General features: G+C 33.7%; 1 protein-coding gene across 3 annotated transcripts in view; it reads left to right on the top strand.

Annotated features, from left to right (window-relative positions):
- Positions 1-19,905, top strand: part of LOC120416738 (5-hydroxytryptamine receptor-like) — a 341,954-nt gene that overhangs the window by 290,252 nt on the left and 31,797 nt on the right. The gene's annotated exons all lie outside the window — the stretch shown is intronic.

Raw genomic sequence — 19,905 nt, 5'->3', positions numbered from 1 at the left:
TTGTCATGTAAAATAGATCAGCTTTAAAGTGCTGCACTCTGAAGAAAGTTGAATGATTTTCGGATTTTAAATATGATTTAAAAATAATAGTAAAATAAATCAACTCAATTCAGAATCAAACTTTATGTCTAATCCAGCAAACCCCTGATTCAACTTTCTCCACGTGTAAGCACATAACCCGTCACAGCTTCACCTCGCAAAAAGTGTCTAGCTTGCTGGAAAAAGAACCCTTTTTGCCCACACCCATCATTCGCTTCAGTGACAAACCACGTACCCAACCTGCCAGCCACATCCAAGAAGAAGCAGCAGCAGTTGCAGCTTAAACCAACTAAGCTAAAAGTTGTCAAACCTCCACCTTCTTTGCTTCCTCTCATTCCCCCCATCGAACCCAAGGTAAAACTGTCTGAGAGTGTAAAAAGTGCTCCTTTCAACTGGAAAAAGCTTCCCCATCCACTCTCTTAGTCTTGGTAGCAGTGCATTTCCATGAACTACGGTACAATTCACACGCACTCCGCACCAAACCCACCGACCTGCATCTCGAGTGACAGATTTCAACAGGAGGGAAAATGGGGAAGTATCTGACCAGTAAGCCCTCAACCACCACCACATCAGAGCTTCGAACTCAAAGCTGACGCCCTTTATCGCTGTAGAAGAGCTTTTCTGAGTAGACGCACAAACCTTCAAATGTATTAGTGTGGTACTTTATTCAGTAGAACTGCTTTGAAAGTTTCGAAACATATTTGTCGAAGGTAGTAAATAACCACAACATTTTTTTGTTTCTTTGGTTTAAATCAAATGTGATTTGAAATAAAAAGACTGACTTGTTTAAGCACAATCCGCAGAAGCCCACAAACAATTCTTCGAAAAAAAAAATCATGTTTCAGGGGATTATTTAGGCATTATTCGGGCATGCTGGAGCGATAAACTCAATTTTGGCCAAATGGCATATTAGCCTTTCTTTCGATGATGGGCATTGTAGTCAAAGAGGGTTTTGGCATCATTGGTACGTCCATACAAGTCGCCATACAATTTTGACAGCTGTCCAAACAAAAATTTTATGCTAATATTCTAAAATCTGTATCTCTGGAAAATAAATCGATATGGTGTTTTCAGCAAAGTTATATGTCAAGATTGGGACCGTGCAAAAGATGTTTACAACTGAATAAAATACGAATTCTTATTTAATTTTTTTAACCAAAATTAAAATTCTCAAAAATCATACTTTTTTCATATGTTTTAAAGACCAAAAAGAGCATCAATAAAAAAGGTATGAACAAAAAATGTTTCAACAAGAAAATAGTAAAAACATACTCAAAAAGTTGATTCAATACGAAACATTAAATTTGCAATCGATAATAACATACATTTATATCAATAAAATGTACCGTTTTTATGTTACAGCCGTTTAAGGGTTAATTTCAGGTAAATAAAACCGTTCTTTTGTTTCTTTTTTTTCAAACGGTGTCTAGTCTTTTATGTTTTTTTTTCATATAATTATTTTCATTAGGTCCTTTTCGGTGCTGGAACCTGGTAAGAACCGATTCGGTTTTTTAATTAAATTTTTCTTTAAGCTAAGAGTAATTAGAGAGGATTTGGTGTGTCAATATTATTTTTAAATAGCATAGAAAAACCTTAAATTTTAAACAGATAAATTACTGCTGAGAAATTGCATTGAAAATTATTTTTAAATAATTTTATAATACCGTAAAACATTTGACTTTGATAGGTTCGAGATTCTCCCGCAAAGTGAAGAGTATAAATTAAATACGTATGGAATGCTATAGAATCGAGGTAGAGAAGCGTTCAAAACACTTCAAGAAAAAGTTTTCATTAAATTTTGAAATGATAAAATAGTTAACTATAGTTAAGAAATTGTTGATGAATAACATTATTTTAATATTCCCAAAATGTAATGATTTTCTCAATCTACATAATTTCGAACATAAAAACGGATTGCATTTCCGGATTCTTTTAACAATTTAGAATTAGGAGAAGGTAAAATAAGTTTGCAAATAATAAATATTACATGTTTTTTAAATATAATTCAAAAAAAATCATCACATTTATAAGCATTTTCAGTAGAAAAAATTTCATATAAAATGTGAAAACTTTTGATTCGTGCTTCTAATTCAGTTTGAAATACGATACGAATCGATAATTCTATAAACAAAACTAATTTGAACGAATTTCAGACAGAATTGTGACTTTTTATCAATGTTACCTATAATTCATGTGTCTTTTGTTAAAAAGCTATAAACTTAGTTAAATAATTATAAATATTGTTTTTTTTTTCCTGAAAACTATATTACCAACTCTAGCGATCGTTAATTTGATGTACGAATAATATTTGAACACCTTAAATCTGATTTTAACAAGAAAAACTATGACTAACAAAGTCACCCTGGAAATTAAAATAAGAATTTTCAACGCAACTATTTTTAAGGCACCATTGAAAAAAAATAGAGCATGGATCTTGTGTGGCCTACCCCAGTACATATTTCAAAAGTAATAATCTTGAAAAAACCCTTAACAGTTGGAAAATATTCCAAAAATAAATTGATACCCTATCAATGTCGTAATATTCCAAAACCAACCAAATTTTTATAGTTTTAAAGTTCAACGTTTTTATAAAAGACAAAAATACGGTATTTGTGAATAACCCCCGGACTATTGAAGAACAAATTTGAAAATGTAAAAACATTTCATATACTTTTAATCAAGTTCATTTTTATTTGATGCATAATTTTAATAGTTTCTGCTGAATAAAATAAAAGTTTATAAAAAATATTTAGCAAAAAATCTTGCTGTAATATGACTTTTGGTTACACATCGTTGTTTATAAAATGAAAAGATATTACCAACTACTCCAAAACATTGATGATCTGGCAACCCTGTATTAAGTTATGAGCACTTATGTAATATTTATGTACTTCTTTGGAGACGGATCTCACCTAAATGTATTTAAACTAAGTCCGGATCTAGGTCCGATGAGGTTCGTTGTTTAAGTAATCAAAAGACCTTTCCAACAAGTCTAAAACATTGAATAACTGGCAACTCTGTCTCATGTTCTGAGCACTTAAGTGATGTTTGTGTATTTTTTTATTCCGGATCTTTAAAAAAGGTGAATTTTTTGTCCAAACCCATCATATCACTCATTGTTGGTAAAAAGTGAGGAAGGCATCTACCACATAGGTGGATTAAGTTAAATTTTAAAAACCAAATTGGTTTAGAAATTGTTTTTTGTCGAATAAAATATTTTTTTATTTTTCTTAATGGTTTAAAGAAAATATGCTTCTTAAAAGATGAAATTTAAATTTTAAATCAAAGATGATTTTATTTTTTTTGCAGTCTTAACAAATATGCATAAAATTGATAAAGATTAGGAATCTTTAAGATAATTTATTACAAATCAGACGATTCAAAAAACTTTCAAAATTGTACAGAGAATGATCCAACATTGCTTCTTAGACATAAAGAAATCACTAAGGAAGTTTCAAGGAAACGCCTATTTAACGAACTCTAAAAGATTGTCAGTTAGCAAAAATGGGTTATAACTGTAAACAATATTTTCTTTTATATTTAATTAAATTTTATTTTATTTATTTTGTGGCCACTTTATCTTTACCCAAAGAAGCCATTTTGCATCAAAAAATTGTGATAACAAAAATGCTATCAAAATATTCAAAAATCAGTGTTGTAAGAAAGAGTTTCAGGTTACTTGACTATGTCACGGTTCTACTGAATCGCAGGATTACACAAAAGAAAGTGCATTAATTTAAAAAAACGTTTCGTTATGTTTCCTAAACATTCGGTTCATCAAAGTATTCCGCAAAACGAACAACCCTAGCCCACCTTTCACGTGCACTACGCTTCCCTAATGTTACACAACTAACACCGAAACCGAGGAGAAATATCCAGCAATGGTTGCGTTTTCTCATAATGCACTTGCTTGTACAAAGCTCCTGCTGCTGGCTTAGATTTTAGATTTTAGAGAGAAGCCGGCTGAAGAGGTGAGGCAGTACGGATCATTCTCTTCAACAATAGTGCAACTAATGAGAGTCAATGTGGGTTTTCTAGAAAATAGTTGGCAGTTTCCCCTCTTGCCCTGCTCAAAAGCTTGAAAGTTATGTGGTTGAAGAGCTTTTCGGATGAGCTCGGCATTTTTCTGGCAGGATGAGCATGATGGACGGATTGACCTGAGTGCGTTCACAAAAGCTTGTAGAAGGGGTGATTTGGTTAAGGCTTTGAGGAGAACACACTAAACTGCATCTCCCCTTAGGTTGGGGACACTCCAGTTGAGTGAGTTTTAACAATGGAGGTTAGTTATGAAAAGTATGTTTTTTGAATAGCTGGAAAGGGAGTACAAAAGGATACATTTTCAGCTGTGGGGAAAAGTTTGAAGGGAATTTGAATTTCAATCAAGCCACTAGTTACAATTTCACATCAACTTTGTAAACTGCTTAAAATTCAAACGTTCTGTCAAAAAGCTTCACGTGTCACTCAACTTTCCACCAGATTGCACCCCATTCAGATCAAATTTGACTTTAATCGGATATCATCATCGCCACCATCCATATTGCAGCCCCGATTGCAACAGGCAGCAAATTGATATTACCCAATGACGCCTATCACTGGAGTGGGAGCTCGCTTCTGGGTTATGTCTACGCTCTAGTGAAGCCTCCTGCAAGCTTTGTTGAGCGAGTAAGTCCTTTGTTACGCGAACCAACTGAATTGGCAATTTTCGTTGAGCGACCTCCAGACTAGGGAATTTGAGTTAGGGAAGAGTAATCAAAATTGTACCAATCGAACAAGAATTATTCTTAAAGCAATTTTCAGAAAAATTTCGAAATTTTGATGTAATTTCGACAACTTCTGATTTTTTTTAAAGTCCTTGTTCCAAGCTAGTTCAAATTAGGGGGAGAGGGGGTAATATGCACCCCCTAAGGGAAAACTGTGATTTCTCAACCATTACAACATTACTGTGGAAGAATTTTGTTCGATGTTCTAAAACAACCATTATTCTTCGTTATCCATGTGAAAAAAGTCTTTAAAAAACCTCAAAATTGTTCGAAAATATCAAATTTCTAGAAATTTTTTTGATTCATTTCAAACAACCATGCGGGGCATTATGCACCGCAACATTGGGGCAAAATGCACTACAACAACGGGGCAAAATGCACCACAACATGGGGCAAAATGCACCGGGTAAAATCAGTTTTCACTAGTCACCACTAGATGACACCGCTGTTTTTACAAAGGAGCTTCACAGCGGTGCATTTTGCCCCGGCCACGCTTTTTGCAGAAAATTAAATTAAAAATGCATTTTTTGATGTTTTGGACTCATCTATCTACAGAATAGTGAAGATTATGGCAAAAATTATATACCTCAACACTTACAATAACAATAAATGCTTTTTATATTGTCCAAAAATCATAATGAAAGTTCAATGAAAATTAGATGAAAACACAGCATTTTAAAGTTTTGCAAATAACTTAAGCTGTTTTTATACTACGATGCTCAATTTTTTCCAGCATGGTTTAGCAATGTTAAGCTTCCAATTTCTATGATTTTTTCCCCGGAAAATTCTTCCAAATACCGAGAAAAGCAGGGGGTGCATTTTGCCCCGGGGGTGCATATTACCCCCTCTCCCCCTACGTTTCTCTCATGCAGTCTCCCTTAAAAGCTAGGCTCGTTCAAAATTTCACCCCAAAATTTCCAAGCCGCTCTTCACGCTTTCTCTTCTGTGAACCGCACGCTAGAATCATCAGAATTTCTAGCCAGCCACCAGGACGTACCTTGCACTATTTGAAACTCTAGAGGGCTTTTTGTGATGGTGTTTGAACGCGGAAAATCGATTTGATATTGGCGCCGCGATGAACATTGCAATAAGTGATACCGAGGGAAGCTGCAGAGAACGGATTCAGGTTTTTCGAAACATTGGAATGATGTGAATAATTGTAGGAAACCAAGTTTTAAATTAACAAATTTAAATGAATTTGCATGATACATAAAATAGTATTAAGTGTATATGATACATATTGTTATTTATTTGCATGAATTATATATAAAATGTAAACAGTGATCAGACTTTTCTTCGAGGATTGTAAATAACTCATTACAACAAGAAAAAGAAAGTATTTCCCAAATTATCAGATATTTAAAACGAGTGATTTATGAAGTTATCCTGTATTTTAATTTGATATTAAAAAAATTAACTCTTTTTAAAATTGCTTAAAAGCAGTTAGATCGATTGTATTTATGATTGATTCTTTTTTGAAATTTCGTGAAACTTTGTTTAGTGGGTCCATTTTTTAATACCTCGTATGGGAGTGGCGAAACGTTCCATTTTATTTTACACAGTAAAAAATACTGAATTTTGGAAATATAAACTTTTTTTTACCTTAAATTTACATAAATTTAAGCAACATAAATAAATCATACATAAAAATATGTTTGTTTACGCATTTTATTAAACCTTCCAAAATTCAACCATTTTAAAAACCGTGAATGTAAAACTGGATTCCCGACTTAAAGGTGCACTCAAAACTAAAAAAAAAACGTATTATATCAATTATCAACGTATCAATAAAATTACAAAAAAAACTCTCCTCGATTTTTCGTTACTCATTTGTAAAAAAAAATCGTGGGATATGACATAAGAAAGGAATTTATTGCTCTTTTTGAGTATACAGTTACCCAAAGGAGCAGTGTTTTTTTTTCAATTTTTAGCAAAAATATACTTTTAAAATATCAAGTGTTTTGTTTATAACTTTAATTTTTAAAGTGTAGGTTATTGCTCTTCAAAGTTTTCAAACAAATTGATATTTTTTTTTGTATTTTGGTATTGATGAGGAATTTTAGTTATTTTTTTTTAATTTAAAAATTAATTCTCTGAAAAAAGTTAATGTTAATTTTTGTTTTGATTTCAATTTTATGAGCCTTTTTTCAGCATGGCAAGAAAATATGTTGTTTAGATTTCATTCAGAGAAAATGCTTTGGTAATTGAATTACATAATATACATAATTAATAACAATCATCGTAGTTTTCATGATCATTCCTTCTAAAGTGTTAAATTAACAATTCACAAGAGCTTAGGATCGTTCAATTTCAACCTAATTCCATCCTTTTGAAAATCATAACCAATGTGGAAGTTAATTTCATAATTTAATAATATTTACATTCGAAGGATAATTTGATAACCAAATTGATAATTGATGAGCCAGGCTATTTGTCAAAATTTAACGACCTAATCCTGCATCAACGTGATTGTAAAAATAATCTAATTTTGTTAGAAATTATATTTCAGAAAGTACATTGCATCGTGCATCGTTAAAAATCAAAATCTAAAAAAAAATCAGCTTTATGAACAACAAAAACCAGTTACACATGAAATTAGTTATAACTCTAAAAAAAACAATAAATGAAGCAATAATTTAAAAAAACAATAAAAAATTTCGAAAATTATTAAATCTGCTTGGAGGACAATGCTTTTCAGTTTAAAAATTAAAATTATTTTTTTTCGAAAATTCAGACGGAGTTGGCTGTTACATGAAAATTACTTTTTATTTGAAATTGGAAACATTTTACTTTAAATTGGCAGCAATGCCTCTGATGTTATTTTGCTCAGAAATGATCTAAGGCTATTGCAACTTTTTTGAGTCTGAGGGATTTTTTTCAAAAAACTTCAATATTTTGATAGAGATAGACGTGCAATCAACTGGAAACAATTCTTAAGATCCTATAAGCTATTGTGTTTTGTATGGATATAGGACCTTTTCAAATGAAACTCTAGAATTTAAAATGCGTTTATTATCCTTTTGAACATGATTAAACCAGTTCAACTGTATTTAAAATTCTTGTAAAGTAATACGAGTAATGAGAGGGCCTAGTGGCGCGGTGGTTAGCGGCTTCGGCTGCCTTTCCCTAAGTTGCTATGGGGCGCGGGTTCGATTCCCGCCTTATCCTCCTGGCCTTCTATCGAAAGGGGAAGTAAAACGTCGGTCCATTTGCGTAAAAGAGGTTTTGGGTGACTCACCACACATAACCTTCGGACGCCTAGAAATGAGCAGAATTTTGCAACAGAGACCACAAAAGACCCGGGGGTCGTTAAAGTGGATTGCTTTGCTTTGCTTTTTGTTAAGTAATACAGCACCCCAAAATTATTTTTTCTGCAGAATTTTTGTTTTCTTCAAAAGTAGAATTTTTTAAACTAATGATTGACTGTGCAGTACTGTGTTGTGTTGTGTTCTTGGTTCTATCAGTTTTGATTTTTGGGGTTGTTCATAGAAAGCAAATCTGGTAAATTTGGTAAGGAAATTTTGTAATGGGGGTAAAATTTGGTGAAGTTTAAAGCCTCCCAAGGCAAATTCATAAGAAATTTAATCGATCTGCAAATGAAACTATCGATTTTCAGGGACTTTCAGCTATGAAATCGAAAAAAAAGTCGTCAAAAACTAAATGTGGCTCTAGACCTCCCGATACAATTTTGGGAAAAAGCTCTTATTTTATGGTGCCAAATATCAGACTTGCCAATATTGTTTTCTTAAGTTTGTTCTACGAATCACACCGTGAAGTATGTTTTAGTTTTCCGGCATTTAAAGATTATATAAAAATCTGAAGCGATACAAATTTAACATTTACTTTCATTCCCATTACCAACCATATTCACGTCTTAAAGCTTACAAATTCAATATCTCTCTTCAAAATCCATTCAAAGTTGGGCCCGCCCGATAACAGTCAGGATTATGTCTCGAACGAGAAGCGATCAAATCTCTACGCAAGCTCGGCATCTGTTTGGGGGAATCACTTTCGCCGTTACGCCGAAACCCCCCTGTGGCAGCTTCTGCCATTCAGCAACACCCAATTTCTACGATTAAGGTACAGTGAGGCTTCGATTGATGTGGTTTAGAATTTTCGAAAGTTCCCTTTGGAAATTACAATGTTACAATTGCTTAAAAAGTTACATCGTGGTTAACATTTGGTTCCTACCTGCATTCTTAACGAAGTACTAAACGATTCCAGACTATATCAGCCAAAAGGAATAACCGTTGCGGAAGTTTTCAAACACTGTTACGCGAAGGTGGAGAAAAGGAACATTTTGGGGGCTGAACGAGCCAAGCCGGGAGAATAGAATATAATCGAACCCTACTAAGCAGTTATTACGAAACGCCCCCGACTTCAATGAGGTGAAAGCAGATAACAGTTTAAGGAGGAAAATGATGCCAAAGTTTGAATGGGATATAATTTTAATGCAATTTTAATACTTTGCTAAAGCGAAAGTTCTTAAATAAATTGCTGTTTGCTTTTCAAATTTTAAATTGTTCACCGTCAAACAAAAACCTTTGACGCTCCCAATCGGGTTTGGCACATTTACCTAACTCTGTTCGCATCAATCAACTCGTATTAATATTCCTCAAACAGAACCACTTTCCGTACAGCTTTGGGCACAGATTCGCCAGGTTCTATCAGCGAGAGAGAGAGAATGCATCCAATTTCATGCACTGGCGCGCTTCGGCTGGATTTGCACCAGGCCAGGACACAATCACGGCTTATGAATGCATACTCACAGGATAAACAGAAGAAGAAGAAGGATGATCCGGAACGTACGACCTGCCCCCCGGATCAAGCAACTTTATCCTTCCATTGGACGTCCTGAACGTCGTCGTCCTCGTCGAATGCAATCTGATAAATTGTTTGCCCAACTTGTTCTATCAATCCTGGTTTAGGTTCGGCTCACATGTGTGTGCATGCTGAACATTGTTTGCAAAGTGTACTTCTCTTGCCTTTGCGTACCGCCGGTCACACTCTTCAAACTGTTGCAGCAGAGGTCATTTGCTAATTGAAATGCATTGCTCTTGCACCTGGTTGGTGATTCTCAAGAAAAACCCTTTTCTTCTTTGTTTTTGTATAATAATATTTTTCATAAAAAATCTGCATATATGAATGTGACTTAAGTGGTCATAAAGTTAGTCAGGGTTGCCAGATAATTCAAATAATCAAATTATGGAGACGCATGGTGATTTTCCAAAGAACCACCACACCACTGCCAACACCCGGGGCGTCTCCATCCAATGTGAATTAACTTAATCGATCAAGATCTCGGTGGTCAACGACTGGGACGCAGGTCTATCGGGAATTACCACACCTGAGGAGCGAACCTCTCTTCCTTGCCATCGAGATAATGGAACACTGCAGTGTGGAGGGTAATAAATCAACAACCTGGCAAGAGACAGACCTGGATATGGTTGGGTCTGGCCCTGAGACCTAGACCAAGCTAGATATTCCAACAGATGTATGTCAAGGTGGAATGGCAGAGAGTGATTGATGGGTAACCTGGCCGAGTGACGAAGGAAGCATCTCCTAGTGGAAGTTGGAGAGTGCCAAACAGTCTATTATTTTAACAAACTGATGGAGAAACGGAAGAAATGGAGCATCTGGTAACAGTTGCAAACTATTAAAAGGTGTGATATGAGGGAGGAATTTTCGGATGCAGTTTTAGAAAATTCCCCATATTAACTAGAAAATAGTTTTCCTTCCATTTTTCGGGGGTCCTTTCCAAATAAGTAAATTTGCATGCACCAGTTATCAATTTCTTTGCAAGACAACCACAGACAATTTTTATCTCCTCCGATTTAGCTCTAATTTGGCATGGGAGTTCCTTGGCCTAAATAATAAGAATGAGTTCCCAGCAGGGCTGTGGAGTCGGGTCATTGTTCAAGCGACTCCGACTCCGACTCCGGATTTCTGAGATTAGCCGACTCCGGCTCCGACTCCGACTCCAGCTTTCTAATAATGGTTGGCTCCGACTCCACATATTTTTAGTTGTTTCAAAAGTTAGTTAGAAAACATTGATACAGTATGTAAAAAAAGTATTTACACCCCTTGGGCACTATGCACATTTTGTGATGAAACATGTAAAAAATTTAAAGTTTGACAGGAACCTAGTACTACGTTTTGTTCAGAAACTCATGCCAGACATTTTGCTACAAAAAGCTCATGAAAAGATGATTTCTATAAAAAGTTATATAACAAATACTATTACGAAAATAAAAAAGGTGCAAAAAAAGTTTGTACACCTTTCGAAAAATTAACATAAATAATGTTATTTGTTGACAAATCACCATAAATCCAGTCTCCCAACTCCAAATAGGCATCCTTGACGGATTAAAAAAATAATTTGGATTCAATATAAAGTTTACTAACTATTTAGTATAAAAGTTTATATAACTCTGGAAATTCTATATAAAACTTATCTAAACTTAATTTTGCAAACTTTTAATTCAACTAAATGTCAATATATTACCATAGAATTGCTAAATAAACATTTTGGAGTGGGTATAACACCGTTTTGGGGGTATTAGTATCGATAGAATAGATTTTTCGTTGGAATTTCGTACCAACCCGGAATTACGTCGTAGAAAAATCCGCCGGCATCCGAACCGGTACACGATTCACAAGTCAACCTATGTGGAATCGGAAAGGGCATAAAATTTCCGATCTTTTGATACCCAAACATCTAGGTTTTCTTTAAAACCTACGTTTTTAAATACCTGGGCAAAAAGTAAGTTTGATCCACGAGAACAAAAATTACGAAATTCCATACATTTTTGGCAGGTTGCTCAAATGAAATCATAACAACGTTTTTGCTTAGGTATTTAAAAACGTGGGTTTTATAGAAAACCTGGATGTATGGGTATCAAAAGATCGGAAATGTTATGCCCTTTCCGATTCCACATAGGTTGACTTGTGAATCGTGTACCGGTTCGGATGCCGGCGGATTTTTCTACGACGTAATTCCGGGTTGGTACGAAATTGCAACGAAAAATCTATTCTATCGATACTAATACCCCCAAAACGGTGTTATACCCACTCCAAAATGTTTATTTAGCAATTCTATGGTAATATATTGACATTTAGTTGAATTAAAAGTTTGCAAAATTAAGTTTAGATAAGTTTTATATAGAATTTCCAGAGTTATATAAACTTTTATACTAAATAGTTAGTAAACTTTATATTGAATCCAAATTATTTTTTTAATCAGTCAAGGATGCCTATTTGGAGTTGGGAGACTGGATTTATGGTGATTTGTCAACAAATAACATTATTTATGTTAATTTTTCGAAAGGTGTACAAACTTTTTTTGCACCTTTTTTATTTTCGTAATAGTTTTTGTTATATAACTTTTTATAGAAATCATCTTTTCATGAGCTTTTTGTAGCAAAATGTCTGGCATGAGTTTCTGAACAAAACGTAGTACTAGGTTTCTATCAACATTAAATTGTTTACATGTTTCATCACAAAATGTGCATAGTGCCCGAGGGGTGTAAATACTTTTTTTACATACTGTAAATAGAATTAATTAAAAGCTCACTAAGTGGAAAAAACGGACAAAAAGTTTCTAGTTTATAAGTTTTATTTTGAGTTTTATACGTTATTGAAACAGAAATCAAAAAATATCTCCAGTTTTGAAGGCATTTTCAGAAGAACTGTTTGGTAAGTAAATTTGGTTTTATTTACTTAATCTCAAATTTTCATTAAATGTATTAAAAGCTGAAATATTAAGTTGTTATTTTTTGAATGATCATTGAAAAAAGGCTGGCCTCCACAATCGATTTAACAAATAAATTTAATTTGCTCACTTTTAGGCTGACATTCATTAGAAGCACAGTGTCAATCAAAGTCACCTTGTTTTGTTTTTTTTAATAAAAAAATGGTCGCGCCTTCATCAAAATAAATGAAAAAACTTAAAATTGAAATAAAAAACAAAAATACACAGGTAAAATAATTTCTAGGTCACGGAAATTTCAAAAGGATCCTTAAGCTACCTTTTTTTGTGCTTAGTTATAAACAAGTTGTGCATTAGACTGGCTCGTCGTTATTTGGAAAGTTTAGAAAATGATCAAATCAAATCAGAACAAAGTTTTTTTTATGCCTTCCCGAGCATGGGTAAATAACAAGGGAAATGCGTAATAATACCTTTCTCTGGTATCAATACCAAATTTTGGTATTCCTGGACCCTTTAAAATTTGTCTTGAGGATTATGCAAGAGCAAAATGTGGTATCATACCAATTTAAGGTATTGTTTTGATATTGCAAAATTGCAGAATTTGTCAATGGTCGAACACCACATTTTGGTATTATTTTGGTATTACAGTATTTTATCAAATTCCTCTGAAACTATGGGAAAATTTTGACCAATTTTGACAAAATAATTAATTTTGCGCTAAAATGATGTCTCAAAGCGAATGCTTTCATTGAAAACCGGAAATTTCCAACTTGGTTTTAAACATTTTTGATATACCCCTACAGAAATGACTTGAAATTGTGGAAAATTTTCTAAGTCAGAATGGCACATTTTGGTATTATTTTGGTATTAAAGTGTTTTATCAAATACCTCTGAAACTATGGGAAAATTTTGACCAATTTTGACAAAATAATTAATTTTGCGCTAAAATGATGTCTCAAAGCGAATGCTTTCATTGAAAACCGGAAATTTCAAACTTGGTTTTAAACATTTTTGATATACCCCCTACAGAAATGACTTGAAATTGTGGAAAATTTTCTAAGTCAGAATGGCACATTTAGGTATTATTTTGGTATTAATGTGTTTTATCAAATTCCTCTGAAACTATGGGAAAATTTTGACCAATTTTGACAAAATAATTAATTTTGCGCTAAAATGATGTCTCAAAGCGAATGCTTTCATTGAAAACCGGAAATTTCAAACTTGATTTTAAACATTTTTGATATACCCCCTACAGAAATGACTTGAAATTGTGGAAAATTTTCTAAGTCAGGATGGCACATTTTGGTATTATTTTGGTATTAAAGTGTTTTATCAAATTCCTCTGAAATTATGGGAAAATTTTGACCAAATTTGACAAAATAATTAATTTTGCGCTAAAATGATGTCTCAAAGCGAATGCTTTCATTGAAAACCGGAAATTTCAAACTTGATTTTAAACATTTTTGATATACCCCCTAAAGCAATGACTTGAAACTGTGGAAAATTTTCTAAGTCAGGATGCCACATTTTGGTATTATTTTGGTATTGAAAGGTTTCATCAATTTCCTCTGAAATTATGGGAAAATTTTGACCAAATTTGACAAAATAATTAATTTTGCGCTTAAATGATGTCTCAAAGCGAATGCTTTCATTGAAAACCGGAAATTTCAAACTTGATTTTAAACATTTTTGATATACCCCCTAAAGCAATGACTTGAAACTGTGGAAAATTTTCTAAGTCAGGATGCCACATTTTGGTATTATTTTGGTATTGAAAGGTTTCATCAATTTTCTCTGAAACAATGGATTTTTTTTTAAATTTTTGACTTGATAATTAATTTTGCGCTAAAAGGACTTGAAACCCAAAAATGTTAAATCTGATTTAATTTTTTTTTTGTGATATACCCACTAATATTTTTTTCAAACGCGTTGAAATTTCTCTAAGTCGGGATAACCAAATACTTTGAAAAACGAGTCAATCAACATATTATTGAATTTTGGTGAATTTCAATCCAGTTTCATTTTAATAATACTTATTTTTCAATCTTGTTATTTTTCAGAAGCTTCAAGAACTTCAAGCACAGGCCGTTCATCAATGACAAATGCATTCGGTGTGGTGAAGAATATCACTAAGAACAACATGGAATCATCAGGTGAGTAGATTTGGCTGTTGCATATGGATCATTTCCGTTTTTTTCACTAACTGCAACTGCTGCACTAAAAATGGTATGAAAATACAAAATTTTGGTATTACTTGTGCGAATACCAGCGACCAAAATGTGCTCTTGGTTGCCCAGTAATAGATGGTAAAATACCATGAAATCATACCAAAATCATGTTTGTGGAAGACCACAGGAATACCAAAATATGACTTTCCAAGGGCGCGGGAATACCTAAAATTAAAACTATGGCAATACCAAGTTTTGGTATTCAAGCAATGTTCAAAAATCCAGAAGACCTCAAGTTGGTATTGAAATGATTTTATTTTGTGCTATTATTTTACCTTTGGAATAACATGGTTTGGTATTATTGTGCCCTTCCACATACAAGATTTTGGTATGATTTCATGGTATTTTACCATCTATTACTGGGCAACCAAGAGCACATTTTGGTCGCTGTTATTTGCCCAAGTAATACCAAAATTTGGTATTCCCGTGTTATTTACCCCTGCTCGGGTTTTGGGCCTCAAAACAACCCCTGAAATTTGGGAGCGATTGGTTGCGTCCACACTTTGCGCATTGCATTTCAATTTTGTATGGGAATTAGTATGGAAAAACCCTCTTTTTTACATTTTGATTTTTATCATTTTTATTTTCCACTAAATTTTTCAAACCAACACAATAGCGTTAAAATTGAGAAAATTCTCTAAAACTTTCCCGAAGAAAGTATTGTGCTATCTTGCTCCTGTCAAAAGATACAGCGTCTTAAAGACTGGTCTAAAACGTGATTTTGCTCGGAAAACACGTTTTAGACCAGTTTTGAGCACGCTGTATCTTTTGACAGGAGCAAGATAGCACAATACTTTCTTCGGGAAAGTTTTAGAGAATTTTCTCAATTTTTACGCTATTGTGTTGGTTTGAAAAATTTAGTAGAAAATAAAAATGATAAAAATCAAAATGTAAAAAAGAAGGTTTTTCCATACTAATTCCCATACAAAATTGAAATGCAATGCGCAAAGTGTGGACGCAATCGCTCCCAAATGTGGGGAGTTGTTAAGGGGCCTAAAAGCAACCGAAAAAACATGTTCTGAAAAATCAACCATCTCGAGCCATCCTTTTGTGCATGTTGAGTTCCAAGTAATAGATTGTAATAATCGTTGATTATTTGTTGGAAGAGTTATACTGTCAGTGATTTTTTTTCGATTTCCATAAATAGTGATTATTACTTTTTTATCTTTTTATGTACCAAGTAACTTTTTTGCTAAAAATTGATTTACTTTAAAATTCCAAGACATTCGCTATCGGGGTATAAGATGACTGTGTGTGAACTTTTTTCAGAAAGAACTGAATTAAATTTGGTCAAATTTGTATTGAAAGGGTACATAAATATAGGCAAAAGACTGCTCAGTCAAGAATCAATTAATTCTGACTACAAAACCAATATTGTTTTTAATTTTTGAGTTATGATGATACTACATACTTGGATAAGAGTGGATTTACAGGTTATCATTTAATGATCATAGATCTCTAAAAAAATGAAAAATGGCAACGCAGCGCATGCGACCTGAAAAACAATTAAACAAGTTTTGTGAATAAAGCGGTAATACTGAAAAATAAAAATAAAAAACATAATTTTTGTTGAATTTTAGATAACTCCGACTCCGACTCCGATTCCGGGTTATCAGAAATTATCGGCTCTGACTCGGACTCCGACTCCAGCTTTTAAAATTTTGCCAACTCCGACTCCGACTCCAGCTGTTCGAGTGTTGACGACTCCGACTCCGACTCCAGGTCCCCAAAAAGACCCGACTCCACCGACTCCGGCTCCGACTTCGACTCCGACTCCACAGCTCTGGTTCCCAGTACAGTACATTTTGCTGGAGACGCATGATGCTTTATGTTCAATTAATGTACTAAATTTCGTCATTTGTTTTTTTTTTTTTTTAATAATCATATCTAGAAATCCTATAAATAGATATTCACAATTTATTGGATACGTTACTTCCTCAAAAAAAAACAAAGAAAAATATTTTCAATTCTCTGCTCCTTAGTCCCGAGACCTTCAAAACAACAAATAAAGTGTCGTACGTGCATTTTGGGCCAAATTGAGTTAAGAACGCCATTTTGTGCAGCTCACAATGCCTCATCTTTTGACCTTCATAGATCCCCAAAATTATTTTTCAATCGTGAGATATTCAATGAAAACCGAAAAAGCTCCAAAATTTTTTGTCACTTTTCATATGAAAGTACAGTCGACTCTCTGGCTGTCGATCTTCTCGATATCAATATTGCTCCATGTACCGATGAATTCTTCAGTCCCTTCAAACTGCATACTTCGATTGTCTTTATTCCTCGATATTTTCTCTTGCTTGAAGGATCTCTTCCTCGACGGTCCGTTGGATTCTATTTGCTCTAAAAATCTATTCCGGTTGTCAATAATTTCATTTTCTCATGGCTTGCATAGACATTTTTCTTTGAGAAACGAAGCTTTGAAGGTTGTTTGACATTTCTTTGTTTTTGTTTGCTGGACGTTGCCATGATTCTCTCCCATAGCTGGTTAGCAAGAAAAAACCAATTTCAATCGAGTCTTCATTTTGCATCGTTCTGTAAACTGATGATTCTCTTCCTCGACGGTCCCTTGGATATTGACAACCAGAGAGTCGACTGTAGGTTCAATCTTGTCATGCTATCTTGACACACCCTATAAATTGCTGTAAGTGCGACAATTGGCCAAAGGGATTTCAATTCAGAACGCGTTTGACGCACGTACAAGTTGGACTACCGTAAACATTTGTAATTATAACTCGGGACTCCAGCAAACAACTTCAACCAAACTTCGGGACAATGCACAGAATGGTCAACCAAACAAAACGTGTTTGTCATTGTTTACATTGCGTGCTTTCGTTTTTCTTTATTCAAGGTCAAACATTAAATTGCGTTTTTCTCGGAACGTCGAAATGGCGGGTGCGACAAGATAGCACGACGACATCGAAATGAGCAATTCTACACCAAAACCGGTAATAGATTTTATTTATATTGTTTGAATTGGCTCAAACTTTTTGGGGGCCTTCCTTGAGACTAAAAAACCCATTTTTTTGTAAAAGGCTCCATACAATTTGACAGCTGTCCATTTAAAAATTGTACCTAAATATTCGAAAATCTGAATATTTTGAAGGAATTTTCTGATCGATTTGGTGTCTTAAAGTCGGCAAAGTTGTAGGTTTGGATGGGGACTATTCTGAAGAAAAAAATATACAAGCTAAATTTCATTGGCGATTTTTTTATTAGCTTATTTTTTTAATAAGTTCTATTTCTTAAAATCCGTATTTTTTAATTATTGATTTTTTTTGTTATAGTCTGGACCAAAATTTTTGTTTGAATAAATAAAATGTTTATTCAATTGCACCATTTTCATGATATAGCAACCTAAAGTTTGAAAAATTCCAGTTTTTAAATATATTTTGTAAATAGTGTCAATGATTGTCCATTCCTAATTTTTTAAATTTGATTTCGTGTTGAAGTTGGAGCGGGTGAAAAAAAATCTTTTTATACAGAAATTTCATATTTAAATCGTTAATAACACGTCAGGGTTAATTCGGATCCTTTTGCGGTCTTCAACAAAATTGTTTATCATCAAATTTTACATAAAAAATCTCACACTTAAAAATGATCCACACATTTTACGGCATCTTTTGGTGAAATTTTGAATTTTTTGCTATTCCTCATACATTTTTTCGATTTCCCATACAAGCTTCAACGATAAAAAGCGACCCATAACCCTTAAGGTGAAGCCGTTGATCATTTTCGAAGAAAATTGATCATCACTATAAAATGTTATGTATTAAATTCAATTTAACGAATTTCAGCACCAAAAGGAATCAGCGTGTGCCGTTTGTTGCCTTCTTGAAGCCACTGAAAGAATTTTTGATCTAAATCAATTGTGCTTCAAAATTTATATAATTTTGTGGCACAGTCATTGACGTCCTAGTTGGCAATCATTGATTAATGACGATTTCCAAGGAATGGGGTAATCGTTACCAAAAGGAATCAGCATGTGTAGGGCACTATTCTGAACAACTTGTTGAAGGAATTTTGTCAAAATATTGAAAGCTACGAAAAATTTATATCTTTGAACGAAAAATCATGACAATGATGGAAGTCTTCACGTTAAGGCTGTTGCAAATATTTTTCAAAGTTTATGTCGGAACCTGAATATTGTTCCTTGACCTATTTTAGGACTCTGGGCCAAATATGAGCAAAATCGGTCATCATTTACCCATTGATACTTGAAGGTGAAGTTTGTATGGGAAAAATCGAAAAAATGTATGGAAAACCCAAGTTTCTTACGGTTTGGTCTGCACTTCCATCCAAATATTCCCAAAAGTGAGATTCTTATTGAAAATTTAAATGCTCTACGACTTTGTAGAACATACCAAAGCTGTAAAACTCGATCCTGAAAAATTATTAGCGATTTAAAAAAGTCATTTTTGTATGAAAAACAATTTTTCGCCAACTTTAGGCTCGTGTATCAATGGGTTAATCTCGTCCAATTTCACTCAAAATTTACACAGATGCTAAAAATAACTCAAAAAACCGTTTTCGGCTTGTGGAGCAGGGGGTAATTTTTTCTGGGCACCCTACTGGACAGGTGTATAATGGATTTTAAAACACTTCTTTCATTAAAATGTTGAAATCATGACTTTTTTTCTGATTACGTCCTATAAACAAATACAAACATTGACATAAGGTGTGCAAAAGACGGTTCATCACTTTTTAGTATAACTTTTTCAAACCAACGGGGTACAAACTCAAAAGTGTCAAACGAAAAAGTACTTACAAAGTTTTAGGTAAAACTAAAATGAAAAATAAAGTTCGTTGTTTGAAGTCTCAAAGAGTTGCTTTGCATTCCTTTTCTCAGCCTCTCGAAAACCAAGTACTTCCCAGAAGAGTTCTCTTTTGTACCTACTTGTTCTGTTTGTTGTTTTCGCTGTTTCGTTCAAAAAAGAAGTACGCACTACAACAAAAAAAGCATCCATCCAAATTACTTTCCCCCAACACTAATGATGAGCGGCAGCTTGTGACAGTTTTGTCGAGACTATTCCCCCGTCCCGGTGTTGAGTTTTGCTAAAGTTTTCCTGTCTTTTTACGTCTTTTTGTTTGTTTGTTGGCAAGTTTTCCATACTTCCGCAGAGGAAAAAAAAAAGAAAAAACTCAACGACTTCCCGTGAAATTGTTCTGA

The sequence above is a fragment of the Culex pipiens genome, chromosome 2 (genome assembly GCF_016801865.2).
Source record: "Culex pipiens pallens isolate TS chromosome 2, TS_CPP_V2, whole genome shotgun sequence".
Taxonomy (NCBI): Eukaryota; Metazoa; Arthropoda; class Insecta; order Diptera; family Culicidae; genus Culex; species Culex pipiens.
Note: the sequence above shows the minus strand (reverse complement) of the source record. Positions and strands in the feature narration are given on the sequence as shown.